Consider the following 19,232-nt stretch of genomic DNA (forward strand, 5'->3'; position numbering starts at 1 on the left):
CAAATCTTAACATCTTTAACTCTGCTACCTCCAGCTCTGTCTCCTGCTTTCTGGTCAGTGCCACCGTCTCCAACCCATATAACATAGCTGGTCTCACTACTGTCCTGTAGACCTTCCCTTCACTCTTGCTGATACCTCGTCTGTCACAAATTACTCCTGACACTCTTCTCCACCCATTCCACTCTGCCTGCACTGTATTTTTCACATCTTCTTTCACAATCCCCTTTACTCTGTACTGTTGATCCCAAGGTATTTAAACTCATCCACCTTCACCAACTCTACTCCCTGCATTCCTCACCATTCCACTGACCTCTCTCTCATTTACACACATGTATTCTGTCTTGTTCCTACTGACCTTCATTCCTCTCCCTCTCTAGAGCATATCTCCACCTCTCCAGGGTCTCCCCAACCTACTCCCTACTATCGCTACAGATCACAATGTCATCAGCAAACATCATAGTCCACGGGGACTCCTGTCTGATCTCGTTTGTCAACCTGTCCATCACCATTGCAAATAAGAAAGGGCTCAGAGCCGATCCCTGATGTAATCCCACCTCCAACTTGAATGCATCCGTCACTCCTACCGCAGACCTCACCACTGTCAGACTTCTCTCATACATATCCTGTGCAACTTTTACATACTTCTCTGCCACTCCCGACTTCCTCATACAATACCACAGCTCCTCTCGAGGCACCCTGTCATATGCTTTCTCCAGGTCCACAAAGACGCAATGCAACTCCTTCTGGCCTTCTCTAGACTTCTCCATTAACATCCTCAAAGCAAACATTGCATCTGTGGTGCTCTTTCTTGGCATGAAACATACTGCTGCTCACTAATCATCACCTCACTTCTTAACCTAGCTTCCACTACTCTTTCCCATAACATCATCCCAGACATCATATGCCTTTTCTTTAGCCTTCGCCACCTCTCCTTTCACCTTGTGCCTTATCTCCTTGTACTCTTGTCTACTTTCTGCATCTTTCTGACTATCCCACTTCTTCTTTGCCATCCTCTTCCTCTGTATACTCTCCTGTATTTCCTCATTCCACCACCAGGTTTCCTTTTCCTCCTTCCTCTTTCCAGATGTCACGCCAAGCACCCTTCTTGCTGTCACCCTTACTACATCTTCTGTAGTTTCCCAGCTGTCTGGTAACTCTTCACTGCTACCCAGTGCCTGTCTCACCTCCTCCCTAAACTCAACCTTGCAGTCTTCGTTTTTCAATTTCCACCATTTGATCGTTGGCTCTGCCCTCACTCTCTTCCTCTTCTTGATGTCCAACATCATCCTACAGACAACCATCCTATGCTGCTTAACTACACTTTCCCCTGCCACCACTTTGCAGTCTTCAATCTCCTTCAGATCAACTCTTCTGCATAGGATGTAATCTACCTGTGTGCATTTTCCTCCACTCTTGTACGTAACCCTATGTTCCTCCCTCTTCTTAAAATACGTATTCACCACAGCCATGTCCATCCTTTTGGCAAAATCCACTATCCTCTGACCGTCTTCATTCCTCTCCTTGACACCATACCTACCCATCACCTCTTTGTCTCCACTGTTCCCTTCACCAACATGCCCATTGAAATCCGCTCCAATCACCTCTTTCTGTCCCTTGGATACACTGTTCATCACTTTATCCAACTCACTCCAAAAATCTTCTTTCTCACCCATTGCACACCCAGCTTGTGGTGCATATGCACTAACAACATTCATCATCACACCTCCAATTTCCAGCTTCATAATCATTACTCTGCCTGACACTCTTCTCACCTTCAAAACACTCTTGACATACTGTTCCTTCAGAATAACTCCTACCCTATTTCTCCTCCCATCCACACCATGATAGAACAATTTGAATCCACCTCCAATCCACCTGGCCTTACTCCCCTTCCATTTAGTCTCTTGCACGCACAATATATCAACTTTCCTTCTCTCCATCATATCTGCTAACTCTCTCCCCTTACCAGTCATACTGCCAACATTCAAAGTTCCTACCCTCAGTTCCACTCTCTTTACCTTCCTCCTCTCCTCCTGCCTCCGGACACGTCTCCCCCCTCTTCTTCTCCTTCTTCTTCTTCGGCCAACAGTAGCCCAATTTTCGACAGCACCCTATTGGCTAACAGTACTGGTGGTGATCGTTGTTAACCCGGGGCTCGACCGATCCTGTATAGAAATTTGTATTGTTGTCCGCATATTGATTTGGAAAAATTTTACACCAGATGCCCTTCCTGACATAACCCTCCCCATTTATCTGGGCTTGGGACTGGCATGAAGAAACTCACTGGTTTGTGCATCTCCTGTGGCTGTGTTTTTTTAAGAAGTCAGTGGTGTCCTGGATGTAGCTGGTTGTATTGCAGGCGATGGGTTTAAGGATGTGCTCCACCTAACCTGAAACATTTGGAAAGAGGTGTGACTGTGCCACCACATTGTCTGTGGTAAGTATTTTGGGAATGATTTACCTTGAAAATGAATGGAGCCTTTCTTGCTAGCTTTAAGAGCTTATTAAGGTTTTTGCAAATTCCTGCGTTTCAGCTTAAAGCTTTTAAAGTTTTCAAAACCAAAAATAGCCAAACCACTGCTTAGATGTTTGGACTTTGAAACAAAGAATTTGTGAATTTTGAGTTTGAACCAAAGTGGGAGAATTACATTTTTAAAGTTCAAAAATTTTCAAAAGCAGTAGTTACAGTAGCTAAACTCTAATTACAAAGAAACAATGATTACATATAATTTCTTTATTAAATTATCAGGATGGCTAGTTGTGTGGGATGGCATTTATTTCTTTTTAAAACTATTGTACTTCAGTTCATGAACTGAGCATTACTAGTAGGCAGTATGTTGGTTTATTCGGTATACCAGATGTAATTCTTGTTATGGTATGAATTTTTATACTGTTTTGCTAAATAATTAGTGTAGACTTATGAATATGTTTAATTTTAAGCGTAAATTATATCTGTTCACAAAATGGGAAAAACATACTAGGCATTATGACCTAGTCTATTGCAAGCTGTATACTAGGAAGTAAGAACGTTGCAATTAACTTGAGCAAATGCCCGACTAGTGTTGCGTAACAGGATTCATACAGAAACATATTGTAAAAAAGTCCAATCAAACAAGATTGAACATTGAGAAAGTCAGACATGTAGAATAAAGAGAAGACTTAGATGGAAATGCTGAAGGATAACTTATGCCAAATAGAGGGGCTTCATCGTTGATACAGATTCAAACAAAATGACAGTGTATTATAATTCAGAGATACTGTCATTGCCAGTGATGTAATGATAGTTCATCACCACAAAACAAAACATGTTTTTGAATACAACCATACATAGTTTATGATTGTGTTTGTTATTTTCATATATGAAGCCCTCCAACTGCAGTGTTAATGGAAGGCAATGGAAGACTGGGGTTAGATCCAATGCTCAGACTTCATTTTAAAAGGCATTTTCTGTTTATTTATGCAATGCCATTGTTCCAGTTTAGATCATAGAGAGAGCTGGATCCAAGGGGATTATAAAAACGTTGGGCTTGGGGTATGACATGCCGGAAGTGAAATACTGAATACAAACAGCAATCTTGAAATTTTTCTAGGAATGATGCGGCAAAGTTAACGTGGAGCTGCATAAAGCTGGCTACTCCTCTGCAACAACTGACATGTTGTCTAGTTTTTCTTTGAAACCACACTTAAGCATAAAAATGCACTTCATTAGTGCTAACTGGAAGTTGTGTACCTAATATGTGCCTGTAAGCCCAACATCATTTTCTAGCCTGTGCAGTAAAATAGAATGGTCAATGGTGTCAAATGCTGCGCTTAACTCTAACAACATAATCACAGTCGAGTTTCCTTCATCAGAGGATATCAGAATGCCGTTTACAACCTGCATTAGTGCTGTTTATGTACTATGACTAGTGCGGAAACCAGACTGGAATTTCTCAAATAAATTGTAACGCGTAAAGTGTGACTGAAGCTGATCGGCAAGTACTTTTTCTAGTATTTTAGAGAGAAAGGGTAAATTTGAAAAGGGTCTTTAGTTATTAAGAATGTGTGGGTCTAGGTCTGACTTTTTAAGTAATGGTTTAATGACTGACACTTTAAGTGCATCAGCTACTGTGCCATGCAATAATGAACTATTGATAATGTTAAGAATAGGCACTGCAAAAACATCCACTGCACTTTTTAATAGTTTTGTTGGCACTGGATCTAGGGAACAAGAAGTAGGTTTCATTTTAGAAATTAAAGTTAAGACTTCCTGCTTAGTTACAGGATTAAAATTTCTAAAGTGTTGAATGCAATGTGAGACAGGGTCTGCCAAGCTAGTATGTGGTTTGCGGTTTGTATGACATGATGACACTAAATTACATTTTTTTCTCATCAGAACTTAAACTATCGACCTGTTCAAACCTGAACTACTTTTATTCTATTAATGTTATGATTTGTATTCCGCATTGTTATGTGTTATAAGTTATATGACATGATAACACTAAATTACATTTTTTCTCTTCAAAACTTAAACTATCAACCAGTTCAAACCTGCTTACACTTACTTTGCATTATCATTTAACACTTTTTTGTAATATGCTGAAATATGCATTTATAAACGCAAGCAAATTAAAATAATGTAGTGATGTAAAATAATAGAAAACTAAAAATCCACAATTCAATGACAATTATTTAGATGTTATCAGGAGAGTAGTTCTGCCAACAAAAAATACATTTGTGATGTGATTTAATGTTTGTATGCATAAACTTTTTACAGTCTATGTTGATAATAACAATAAAGTAAAAGTAATAATAATAGTTAAGTTTATTAATGTATTAAAAACATTTGGATATTGCTATTAACAGAGAGAGGTTTCAAAAGATTCATGTGTGGAATGGGCGATTCATGGTGGCAAAAATTTCTCAGTGCCTTTTCCTATGCCTGGAAAAGGTACTTGGCCAGTACTTGGTCTGAACTGGGCCTGCCAAAACACCAACTGATAACTGAGACACCGAGCAGATGGAGATCTTGACAGAAAATGATAAAGAGTGACCAAGCAGGTGAAGACCATACGTCAGGTACTAATGGCTGGCAAGAAAAAAGGGCACTTACTGCCCACCTGGCAAGATATGAATGTCTCAGCAGCAATGAACAAGGTCTTGAGCCCTTTGCAGGAATTCACTGATGCCTTGCCAGGAGAACTGATAGCTTGTACTTTATACAAAGCAGTTTCCAATTTGATATAAACAGGGGTCAATAACCAAACACTAGGCAAAATTTATGTACACATGCCAGCACATTCAAAACATGTCATAACACTTATGCCTGCTCATTTCTGGCACAGCTGCATTTACAAGAGCTCCAGTCTGCACCACCAGATTCAGTTTGCTCAATAAGCTCTAGCATTCAGACAGTGCATCCAGTACAGATAGCACCTCAACATATGCAATTTGCTTACTTCCCCTGCTGTTATCTAAAATATGCAATCTCATATGTTACAAAGTAATTATAGATGAATATGTGATATCCATTTTTAAAGAATCAAACTTAGAAAGGATAACTTTGCTGAAGAAAAATTTGCTGATGCCTGTTATGTTTCACTTAGTACCTATGCTTCTTTTTTGTCTTCTTTTCTGCACATCTAAGTTGAAAAGGTTTCCATTATTACTTCTAGAATTTGCTAAAGATGAGTGGAAATCAGCTGAATGAATAGTAATTAGAGGGTGCACAAATGTCTTATATCGCAGGTGAACTGTCATTAGTATTTGTGGTTAGTTTAATCAATGAGAAGTCTAGTAAGTTAATACAAGATCTGAAATTTTTTCAACATAGCAAAATATAATTTACAAGAGCTACTACCAAACACTTCAGCAAAAGTGAAATTCTAAAAGCAGAAAAAGGCTACAGTAAAAAGTGTGATAATGATGATTAATGCTGAAGTCTACATAAATCTGTCAGGTTTGTAACAGGAACAGAAATCTTGTGTTTAAAAAATATAGTGGTCTGGAATGAAATCCACCTACACACATAAAATACTTTTTACCTTGCACTTGTGATTCATGCAAATTTTTGAAGAGAATTTCAGAACATGTTAGAAGATGAGTGCCTTAAAATTAACATCATGTAAATATTTCCAAGAAGGAAACACCAATAAACATTAAAAGCATTTGCACATTTCTGTGGAATGATTTTGTGCATTTGTTCTATGTCCTGTCAGTTATTCACTTTTTCACAGTTTTTACTTCAAGTTCTACAGATTTCTACAATAGATATTATCAATCTATATATATATATATATATATATATATATATATATATATATATATATATATATATATATATATATATATATATATATATATATATATATATATATATATATATATATTAACAAATTTCAGTTTTTAATAAATGCTATAGCTATTGTCTGTCAGTATCTTTAGTGATATGTTTAATTTTACTGTTTATCCAAGAGACATTTTGGAAATATTAATTTATAGGATAGAAATGTGGGACAACCTGAAACTTCGCGGGATCCCCTCAAGGTTTCTGGATATCATGGCCGGTCTGTACACTGGTACTGTGAGTGGTGTGCAGAGTGGAGGCAGAACATCTGCATTTTTTCCAGTTGATTCTGGGGTGCGTCAGAGGTGTGTTCTTGCTCCTACTCTGTTTAATGCTTGAATGGACTGCGTGTTGGGTAGGGTTGTAAGGTCCAGCGGCTTTGGGGTGTCTGTTGGTTAAGAGAGCTTCACTGATCTTAACTTTGCTGATGATACTGTGATGTTCACATAATTAATGGAGGCTCTCTTCAGGGCTCTTCAGAGACTGATGGAGGAGTCTGAGTGTCTGTGGTTGTAAGTGTCCTGGATAAAAATCAAGATCCAGGCCTTTAATAACCTCTTAGACACAGCCATCAGCAGTGTATCTGTCTTGTTGTAGGGGGCGCTATACTGGCGCCCGACCCGGCACAGAAGAACACAGAGGCACGTATAAAACAAGGACTTTTTATTTTCTTCTTCACCCGTGGGCACACGTCTTCCCCGTGACCCACAGGCAATACACAGTCCCAAAAGCACTCTTTCCACACAACAACAATCCTTTCTCTTCTCCCACCTTGGCACCACCACTCCTCCCAGGCAACCTCGTCCTCTTCCTCCCGATTCTGGCTCATGAGTGGTGGATGCTGGCCCTTTTTATAGTCCACCCGGAAGTGCTCCAGGTGCTTGATCACCTGTGGCTAATTGCACTTCCGGGTGGGGCTGCAGAGATGTCCAGGTGGGTTCCTGGCTCCATGCAGCACCAGTTAAATAAAGTTAGTATTGTGTCCTCTGCATTGTTGAAAGAGAGGCAGTAGTTTTGGGTGAAGAAGGACAAAGTTAAAGAAATAAAGCTTGCCTTTTTTGTCCATTTAGAAAGTGCAGAGGGACGTCTTCACTGATAATATGAGTGACTTCTGGGGTGCATCATGGCGAGTGTTCATGCGGGTGTGGAAAGATGGCTCTGCCATTGTCCGGATGGGATGGCATTGTCTGTCACCCACAAATGTGCGTGCCTCCCACGACCTCATAGTCTTTGGGAAGCAAAGAAATGTACGAAGCATCATAGTTTCGGCCTGCCGCAGCTTATAAAGGGATCCTACATTGGCAGTTGTCTGGGCGGCAGCCTGGGTGAAGAAAGAGGTTTTATTTTCAGTTTTGAGAGAAACACAGTTCGCGTCTCAAATGCCGGTATAGCTACACATACGTGCCAGCCGCTCACATTTTAATAAGAATTTTGTGGGACTGGAGACACCACTCCACGGAGATGCGTACACATCATCACGTGTATGTAGAAGGATGACGTTCGACAGCTTATTTGGTTGGCGCAATAGCGGCGAATACAAAAGGGGATTTCTGGCCTCTAGAGGGGGTCTTCTGGCTAAATCGCTCTGAGTGAGATACTTGGTAGAGTGCTCCTTGTGAGTCTTCCAAGCACTGCGGCTTGTGCCTTGATTTTTGTAAATATTTTTCCTTCCTGTATATATTTTGATAAATATCTCTTGATTAGCCTTTTTGGAGGTATTTATTGGGTTGGGTTAATGGTGCAGTTTATTTTTCTGTATACACAATTTTTGTTTTGCTGTATTGTGAATATTTTTGTTGGTAAACCCTGTACACTGTTTGGAGAAGCAGGTTCTTGACTTGGATTACTGTGGAGGAAGACAGCTTTATTTATGTTTTTGTATATATATATGGGTTTCACTAGTTTTGTGCATGTTTCTTTTTCATTTGAGACTTTCAGTCAGCACTGTAAATAGTGTATACATCATTTTTGGGATCAGTTTACATAACTGTTCCTTTGTGGTATTGGACTGTGTACTGAAATATATATTCTGCAGGACATTATTTTTTTTTCTTTATGTGCATCTGTAAATAAAACCTCACTTTGTTTTGCAAAACCCAAACCTTTTGTGTCCGTGTCTCTCTGTCTTACACCACCATCCTGGTCACGCTCGGTCCTGTATACTAGACACCTAGAGTGTAGACTGGTGTCCCTCATTTCCAACTACACGAGTTGATCAGGCTTGCAGAACCCTTATTGTTGAGGACCTGAGTGGCTGGATACAATACAATACAATTTATTTTTGTATAGCCCAAAATCACACAAGAAGTGCCACAGCAGGCTTTAACAGGCCCTGCCTCTTGACAACCCCTCAGCCTTGACTCTCTAAGAAGACAAGGAAAAACTCTGAAAAAAAACCCTTGTAGGGAAAAAATGGAAGAAACCTTGGGAAAGGTAGTTCAAAAAGAGACCCCTTTCCAGGTAGGTTGGGCATGCAGTGGGTGTCAAAAAGAAGGGGGTCAATACAATAGAATACACAGAACAGAACAAATCCTCAATACAGTATAAAAATAAAAATTACGTACGGACCAGAATTTAACAGTAGATGATATCACATAATATGATTTGGATTTGTTTAGAGTCCTGGAGACCTCAACCATCAAGCTGCCTCCCCCATTTGGCCATTCCACAGCTGAAACATTGCTTGGCCAGCCAATCCGATGAAAGGACCCCTCTACCCCACGATTCCTGCGATCCTCCATCGGGGATGACTTTACCTTAGGCAGGCAAAACAACTTGGCAGGTGGGCCATGGCACCAAGTGCCACATTTGAGTACCGAGAAGAGAAACTGAATAAGTGAGAGTTAGTAACAAATTATAACTATCATATTACTTATGTTTTAGTGCTAATGACTAACAACAGAGATGCAGTCTGTACAGTTAATCAGCAGCTCTAGTCAGGATATGCTAAACTGAAGTAGTGAGTCTTCAGCCGGGTTTAAAAGCTGAGACCGATGGGGCATCTCTTATAGTAGCAGGCAGACCATTCCGCAGTTTAGGGGCCCTGTAACTAAAAGCTCGACCTCCCACTGTTATTTTATTAATCCTTGGAATCATAAGCACACCGGCATCTTGAGATCTTAATGTGCGCTCTGGTTTTTAAGTCATGATAAGTTCATACAAGTAAGCCGGACCTTGGCCATTTAATGCTTTATATGTTAAAAGGAGGACTTTGAAATCAGCCCTAAACTTAATCGGGAGCCAGTGTACTGTAAGGATTTAAGAACTGGAGTTATGTGTTCGTACTTTCTTGTTCTTGTAATAATTCTTGCAGCAGCATTTTGGATTAACTGGAGGCTGTTTGAACATCCAGTGAACACCGCATTGCAGTAGTCAATCCTACTAGAAATAAATGCATGAATTAATTTCTCAGAATCCTGTTAATTTAGAAAGCGCCTTAATTTCCCAACATTTTTAAGATGAAGAAACATGCTTTGGACAACTTTGTAATGTGCGCTTTAAATGACATGCTAGAGTCAAAGATAACTCCTAGATTGCTGGCTGATTCAGTAAAATTAATGGTGATTTCAACTGAGTTAAATGATGACAAAAATATTGTTGTGATCAGCATCATTCCCTCCAACAATTAACATCTCTGTTTTATCGGTGTTTAAAGACAAGAAGTTCTCATCCATCCACTCCTTTAATTAACTAACACAACTAATTAAAGACAACATCGGAGAAACTTCATTTGATCTAGGTATAACTGGTATAACTGGGCGTCATCCGTGTACGAGTGAAAATTAACATTATGTTTCCTAATGATAGATCCCAGTGGAAGCATGTAAAGTGAAAACAGTAAAGGATCAGGCCAAGGGGACGCCCATGTAACACCTGGATCAGACAGATATATGGTCATTTCTGGAGGGTGGGACTGGACCACGTGTCTGCCTGGGGATTGCCAACCTGGATTTCAAGCTGCTTTGTTGTGTGGTGGGTGCAGCAATATGGTCTACCAGTGCATGCTCCTCAACCGGACCTGACATGATAGAAATTACAGTACCAGCCTCCTAAAACAATGTTTGTTTATACTTAGACAAATGACTATAATAATTTCACTGCAAATTTACTACTGCTTGTCCAGCTTGATGTTTTAAGAGTTGCTGTATCTTTAATTTTGGTTTGTGTTTCATATTATAAAAACATGACATTTTACCAAATACAAAGGTATAGTTTCTATTGTCACACACAACCCCTTTTGATAGCTTTTTTATTTTGCTTCGTTGTGATGATTGATGAGGCACTTGTTTTTGGTACTGCAATTAGAACATAACATCCATCTTACTGTATGTATTTATCTTCTCATTTGCAATTTTAAATCTGTAAAATCACAAGGAGAACAGTATGCAGGTTGTCATCTTAAATATTCAACTCAAGTAAGTGAGATTTTAAGTGACACACTTCACTTTGACAGGCAGCATTGTTACAAATTTATTGAAATAAAAAAACCAATGCAAGCATGCATATGTATGATGATATTAATACTATGTATAGATTTTTCGAATTTTATGGCTCCTATATGTTATGCCATATAACAAAATATTTTAGTACAAGTTAAAAAATTGCTATCTAATTTCCTATAATGAATTTGCTTTAATATATCTCAGCAATACTTATAGATTGGAAGCTTAATCTATTTTCAGTGAGTGAAATCAAAATTCACTCATCAAAGACAACACAGGTCAAACTGAACTGTATTGTCACAAGGATAGATTCTTATTTTGAATCATTCTTCTTCACAGTTTGTTATGTCATTAATTGCTGCAGTTAAAAAAATGATCTGACAGCTCCATACAAATTTCAGGGGTTATACACGATGAGCACATAACCATCAGGTGCATTTCTGTGCATGAATATGATGTGTGTACAATATGTCAACAGTTGTGTTTTATTCATATGGATGAAACAGGAGGCCAACCTTTTGTCAAAGTGTGGCTCACCACTTTCATAATCTATCTATTAAAAAAGTTTTCCGCTATGTCCATGTTATTCAGCCTTCACACTCGCCCACCACTTTGCACCACTCTGTGACACTCTCAGTGCTGCTAACTCACCCTTCACCACAGTCGGTTATGATGGCAAGGGAGAAAAGCAAATTATCAATTTGAGAATGTCGAATTTTAGAAAAACAGCAGCAAGAGTTGATAATGAACATTGAAAAAAAGAAAATGAACAAAAAAGAGCTGCATATAATAAAAATCAAGAAGAAAGAGAATCGTCCAATAAATAAGAGAAAAATATCCTGAACAATATGCGAACAGAAATGAACAAAAGCAAAATTTATAGAATGTAAGTTAGAGTAAAAAAGTAATTTATAATATTGTTTTTGATGAGGTGCTAGTGCAATTTAATTTTTTATTTACTTTTTATTTACTTTTTATTACATTTTACTTTTTTTCTTCTACTTTTTACTACGTTTTATTATTCATTGGTTTTTTAATGTAGAGAGTTGTAATGAAATTCTCAAGTAACTGATTTTCTATCTATAATAACCAAGGACCAAACCGTCTTCCTCTCGCACCCCGCAAACTCTTCTATATACCATCTTTTTAAATACAATTGCTTTTTCTAACAGAGGGGCGCCTAGTGCCTGCCCCCGGAGGTTGGCAAGCAAAGTGAGCAAGGAGAGGAGCCCCCTAATTTCTTCTAATTAAAAAAAACTAATTCACTTACTGCTACTGCGAAATGCAGATTTTTAACTTAAACTTTGCTTTTTCATTGTCAATAGGTGAAAAACTAACACAAACAAGCATATACATGACAAATAAGTTATTATTAGTTAATATATTTTACTTGTTTTTCATGTAAAATTGGAATTATTTTAATAATAATAATAACAAACTATAATCAAAGATTTTCTGCATATTAAAGTAAACTTTAAAAAGTTTTTAAGTGTAATGAGGGGCGGCACGGTGGCGCAGTGGTTGTGCTGCTGCCTCGCAGTTAGGAGACCCGGTTTGCTTCCCTGCGTGGAGTTTGCATGTTCACCCAGTGTCTGTGTGGGGTTTCCTCCGGGTGCTTCAGTTTCCTCCCACAGTCCAAAGACATGCAGGTTAGGTGGCAATGGCGATCCTAAATTGTCCCTAATGTGTGCTTGGGTGTGTGTGTGTGCCCTGCGGTGAGCTGACGCCCTGCCCAGGGTTTGTTTCCTGCCTTGCGCCATGTGTTGCTGGGATTGGCTCCAGTAGACCCCCGTGACCCAGTAGTTAGGATATAGCAGGTTGGATAATGGATGGATGGGTAAGTGTAATGAGTAGTTTTTAGTACATTGAGAGAGATATTCAGAGCAAGATATATAACTGATAGTTAAAGCTCTCCTGACTAGACTAACTCATTACTATTACGAAATGCAGATTTCTTAACTTAAACTTTGTTTTTTACTGTCAAAGAGCTAAAGAGTAATAGAAACAAGCACACACATTGTAAATAAGGTATTATTAGTTAATTTATTTTAGTAGTTTTTTTACATTTAAAATGGATATTATGTTTTACAAGATTATTTATACTTATGAGGTCTTGCAATCTCAGAAAAATGTAAATGGTAAAACATTAATGTAAACAACAGTTTTGAAGAGTAATTAGAATGTGTGTTGCATTATGGTACTACGTGTGTTCAGTTTGATACTATAAGCTCTTTATAGGACATCTGTTCAAATTAAATGAAGAATTCTAGAAAGTTAGAATAAGGAACTTCTGTGTAACAAGTTTTCTTCACACCAAAGGATTTGAGTCTGCCATTTAATTCATTCATTCTGAGGGATCTACATTAAGTCTGAAAACAGAAATGTGCTTCTGAAGAGCCTTCATAGACTGCTGTGAAATTTCCATTGTAAGCTTAAAGTGTTAGTAAAAGTATTGTTTTGGAATGCAATTCATTATCACTTGCTCTTTACTTTTTTTTATCATTTTCATCATTCTCAAACATTTATCATCATTTTCACCTATGAATTTATTTTATTGTAATATCCATTCGGGTTTGTATTGCACTGTCTATTACTGTTTATATTTTATTAGCATTTTAATTTTTTTGATGTTGTGGTGTAGCTAGTATGGGAGGGAGGTTGTTGCTCCTTTGTGTATAATCTTACCGTTTCCATTTTAATATATTCATTTTTTATATTACAGCTACTTATAACAAGAAAGGTTCCTTTGTGTGGTGTAGTCCCAGTGCGTCTTCTATTTCAGGAAACATTTTTGGTATTCATCTTCTGTTACAATGTTCTAGAGCCTCCTACAATTTTTTTCCTGGATTTCTAACATGGTAGAAAAGCATCTTCCTTTCAATCTCAATTTTAAATTCAGGAACAAAAATAACTTAAATGGAGTGAGATCTGGAGAATATGGTAAGCAAGGACCACAATGGTTTTGGTCAAAAGCTCTTTGACTGACAGCATGGTGTATGGGTTGTGGTAGAAATTTAACATCTTATTAAAGAAAGAAACATCCTCTAACAGGACAATTCAGTAATCAGGCAGGAGAAAAGCTGTTCATTGTATCTTTTAATTACTCCTCAGCAAAATTCCTTGGAGGGAGCATTCTTCAAAAGCAGTCTGTTACAGCATTGTCAGAATGGTCAGAGAAACAAAGAATAGAGGTTCATTTTATAAACTGTTGAATTTACATACAGTGTCAATCAATGCATACATTTTACTCTGGTTGGTTCGTTGGTTTACACCTAAATGATTTACAGTGATCCCCGCTATATCACGGTTCAGCTATCATGCCCCTGCTATATCGCGGATTTTTCTGTGGAACATATCTAACATTTAAGCATTACAGTAAATCATTAAATATACGTACATTGTACACTATGGTAGACAAAGAGTTTCGTGTTACAGTACCCAGATGATTTCTGACAAGGCCCGTTATTGGCTAAAAGAGGAGACTCAACCAATCAGAGCGGGATTTTCATTCTCTTGGGCTCTGATTGGCTGCTGCTAACGTGGTGTAATCTCGCAAGAACAGCGAGCGTGGGTCCTCGACACATCTCAGTTCTCTGCGTATCACGTTTCGCATAGATGATTGGGATCCCGAAATGCTTTGGGCATTGCAGTTTCACAAAGCCATTGATACAGCCATTGAAATTTATAAAAACCTCCTCGCCCAAAAGAAAAAGCAACGTCAGCAACTGCCTATAATGATGTTCCTTACTTGAACAAACAAAGAAGACACGCCTACGCCTTCAGCGGAAGTTGCCATCCAGCAGCAGGAAGATGCCCCTCCTAAACCACCTGAAGGTGAGCCTTCAGAACAGCTGTAAATGCTCTGCTTTGCTGTGCAGTACATACTCATCACCTACATACGTACTTCATCGTGTACTGCATATATACATTACATATACATTACATATTATTATTATATTATTATTATTATTATGTTACTCATATCCTTAGCCTGACATCCACATATCATATGTGTTTACCAAGTGTGTTTTAATAAATTTACATGTGTTTAAAGTGTGTGGGAGGGGTATTTTAAGGGTTAAACTATAAAAAAAATGTTTATTTATATGGTCTTTCTATATCACGGATTTTCACCTAGCGCTGATGGATCTGGAACGTAACTTCCACGATAGGCGGGGGATCACTGTATATAAAATAAAAGTCTGTTTTATTATATTCTGGTTCTTCTTATACCTTTGAATTGAGCCACCACCCCTGAAATTTCTGTGCATATAACAATTGCCCATTCTTGTTGCTTATAGTACATCTGCTGATTTCTTAGTCATCCTTCAGTACATTGTGTATATTACATCAACCTTTCTTCTGGTACATTCTTTATTTATTTGACCATCTCAGAATTTCCAAATCTTATATTTCAGTGTACATTTTGTTGTTCACTTGACCTTTATTTGGTTTCCCACATTTAGTAACTCTTTATGCTATTTCTTTAAGATGAATGCTATGTTACCCTAAAATTATTCTTCCGCAGGGTGCACGTTCTCATGCTACAAAATGCAGTTGAGTGTGTGCCAATTCTATTCTCTTGACTTTTTTTTCCAGATGCCTTCCCGCAGACACCTCAGCAGTTCAGTGTAATGTTGCTTATTAACAGGTGAGTCTGCTCATGGGAAAACTCTTTAAAAAACATGAACATCATTATCTTGATATGACCTGACACGCTTATTTTGGGTTACAGAAAAAAATTGCTAAAGTCACACACACAATTGTAAAATAAGTATCAGAAATATGCATTTGATCAACTCAGCACAATGCCACTTTGCAGATGGATTAACAAAACTATAGGCGTGCAATACCTAGAGGCATAATTAATAACTGCAGCCTACTCCGATGATATTGACAGATTCTAGGAATGTTTGGGTCTTCCCATGTATAATCATAGTAAGTAATTCACTTTTAAATAGATAATGCACAATTACAAACATATCAGACATTACATAAAAATATAAAACATAATAATTCAAAAACAGAAACAAATACCAAAGAAACACATAAACTGCAGTTGATACTTAACTCATTTCATATCTTCTACACTTCTGTTCATTAACACCTTCAGGATCTCAACACCATCTTCCAGCCACTAAGACAGGCATGGCCTACCTTGAACATCTACCCAACAGGCATCAACAGGCTACAAAAAAGACACAGCAGTATTTGAAAATGTCCAAAAAACAGCATTTTGGCTGATTCCAGAACTGCAGGGGATGAGATATGCAAAACGACTAAAGGAGTTGAACTGCTTTAGTTTAAGCAAATAAAGATTAAGAAGTGTCATGATTGAAGTGTTTAAATTATGAAAGGAAATAGTACATGGGATCCAGGCTGTTAGTTTAAAATGATTCAATGAGAACACAATGACACAGTTGGAACTTAGTTAAGGGTAAATTTCACACAATTGTTAGAAGGTTTTTCTTCACACAGAGGACCATAGACACGTGGAATAAGCTACCAAGTAGTGCGTTGGACAGTAGGACTTTATTGAACTTCAAAACTAGAGTCCATTTTATTTTGGAGGAATTAAAGAGATAGGATTGGTCAATTTGGACTGAATGTCCTATTTTCATTTAAATTTTTGTAATGTTTCCAATGTCCTAATGTGATCTCCATAGAATAAGTGAGCATGGACCATACAAATGTAGATGCTATTGTAAATTATTCCACCTCTACTGAAATCAAATGTGTTTAATGTTTTCTAGGAGTGATGGTTCACCAGCATGTCAAGATGCTTTGAACTCATGCTTAAATTTCATGATTGAAAAAGCAATATTTGAATATTGTTGATTAATGTGCCCAGAGTACAGTGACAAGTTCTGTATTGAAGGTCTTGCATATACTCCTCATTCTAAACTCAGAATCTACATCCCACTAGTCTTTCTGACAGATATAAAAGGGAGTTTTCTGAAAGTTTTCTACTTTTTATGATTTTTTTGTCATGCTAAAGATGGAAAAGTCACTGTATATATTTCTGTTCTGGCCATCCATGCTCTTAATATCCTAGGTTTCCTTTCTTGTCTGTGTTATTGAGAAGCTACATGTTTTTCAGTCTGCCTTGTTTTATTTTCTCTAAACGGCCAGCCAACCACCTTCCAAGGCAGCTACATCCTTTAATTTTGTTTCAGTATGCAGCTTGCCCATCCTATATAAGCTTCTGCTGCCCCTGTGGGCAACAGACATTTGTTTGTTCACCTTTATATTTAACCAAGCTGTGTTTTTCTGTGGTGTGGTTTTGACTCTACAATGTTTCTTGTTTGCAATTCTAATTTCTACCCTTGCCTACAGCACAATATATTTTGCTTTTAACTCTTGATCCCAGTTTGTGACATCTTGTATTTTTTATGCTTCTCTGTTTAGTGTATACATATTTAAAACACCTACCACTTACATATTGTTTATTTTTATTTTGCCTACCCAGCTGGATCATAGCAGTAGTGCAGTCATTTATTTACATTTCAGCATTACTTTGTATAATGTGAAAATGTTTAATCTAGACAGTAACTCTTTAAGATGTCTGGAGTTTACAAAGCTGAGTCTTTTTGCAGAAAGGTGAGCAAAGAACTTCAGTGTTATTCTAGTACTGCATAAAACATTATCCCTTATGAAAATCAAATACTGGTATTTACCTGACAATGGTGAATATAAAGTTTTGCCTAACCTTTTTTCCTTATTTTATTCATAGTTTCTTAAGTTAGTAAACTTTACGATCAAGAGTGCTGAAGTTTATTACAGCTGATCAATGGTAGAAGACTTATATGAACAAAAGAAAAAAAATGAACTAAATCACTTAGAATCCCACAAACCTAAAAAGATGATTTATTATATGTTGCCTTATATCACTAAAATCCAAAAAATAGTAATAATAATAATAAAACAATGTTCAGATATTTTTTCCCATCATAGTAAGAAACATTCTCTACACAGATGAAAATATTTATACTTTATCATTTTTATATCCACAAATAATGTTACTCATTCAAGAAGAAAAAGATCATAAGTTACAATAAGTTCTGTATTCACTGTTATTAACTGCTAAGCCAGGCTGTTTGCTGATCACACAACCATAATCACAGCAAGTTGTCAAATTCAAGTTTATTAAAATGCATTAACAATAGAAGACAAAGTTTACATTAAGTAAACTAAATAGTGGAAATTATCAAAGGAATAATCTATGAATTTTTCAATTTATTGTCTTTTTAATTATAGTCACTTAAAAATCAATACCATACATTGTTTCTGAACAATTAGACATAAGAAATTTGACAAATGAGAGGAGACCATTCACTCCATCAAGCCCGTTTGTTAGACAGTAAATATGCAATGTTTGTGGCAATTTTTTCATTGTAGCAAGTGAAATCTTTAACTAGAATGTTTCAATAAAAGTACCTTTTCATTTAGTAAAATAAAAAATAAATAGTATGTAACTGTATAAACTGCAGTGGGCTGGTGCCCTGCCTGGGGTTTGTTTCCTGCCTTGTGCCCTGTGTTGGCTGGGATTGGCTCCAGCAGACCCCCGTGACCCTGTAGTTAGGATATAGCGAGTTGGATAATGGATGGATGGTAACTGTATAAAATCAACCATACTACAACTATATCAATTTTTTAATCAAAATGTATAAAACCAGTGCAGGTTGTGACAAGCTGCAATCACAGAGATGAAGTATTTGCTTAACAGATAATGAAAGGTAAGCAGGCATAAAAATGAATTGAAGGGGTGTGATGATTTATCCCATCTAGCTGAGGAAATTAAATTTGAAGGTATGCCAATAATGCTGTGCAAATTCTTATGAAAGCCTTTACCAAATCAGAAGGATGTATGCACATATCTTGTTTCTTGTAAAAAGAACATTAACTTTAAACAAAGACAACAGTGAATTAAAAAAAAATGTTTCTTTTAGCCCCTCAAAGCCAATTGATATGTGCCAGTGTTTCTAACAACATGTGTAAGACTTACAATACAGGCTGGCTGCTAAATTTTTAAATCCTTTATTATCTAAACTCCCTTAGGAAATTCATTCAAGCTCAAATCAAGGCTTTTGTACATAAACCATCTGCTACTGCTGTCTGTCTAAAGTCTCATTGCACTTTTGCGCAGATCTAGTGAAATTACATGAGGGAGGGGTGTGGGAACAGTGCAGTGTGTTCACTTTGCAAGGTTTGTTACATTGCAACAGAGATAACTAAAGGAATACTGCCAATCTGCACCAAAATCTGTCTTAACAAGAACAAATCTGAAACTGCTGTTGCGTCCATACATTTCTCAAAGGTAATTACTAATGTCACAGTACAAATTGTAGAAATAAACACTTTCTCATGGATAAGTAAAAGATGCCAATCAATTCAAGCTGACTTTATAGTTCTCAATATATTATTGCTCAATATGGCTCAATATATTATATGAGATTATGTTCAAA

Source organism: Erpetoichthys calabaricus, chromosome 6 (genome assembly GCF_900747795.2).
Source record: "Erpetoichthys calabaricus chromosome 6, fErpCal1.3, whole genome shotgun sequence".
In the NCBI taxonomy this organism is placed as follows: Eukaryota; Metazoa; Chordata; class Cladistia; order Polypteriformes; family Polypteridae; genus Erpetoichthys; species Erpetoichthys calabaricus.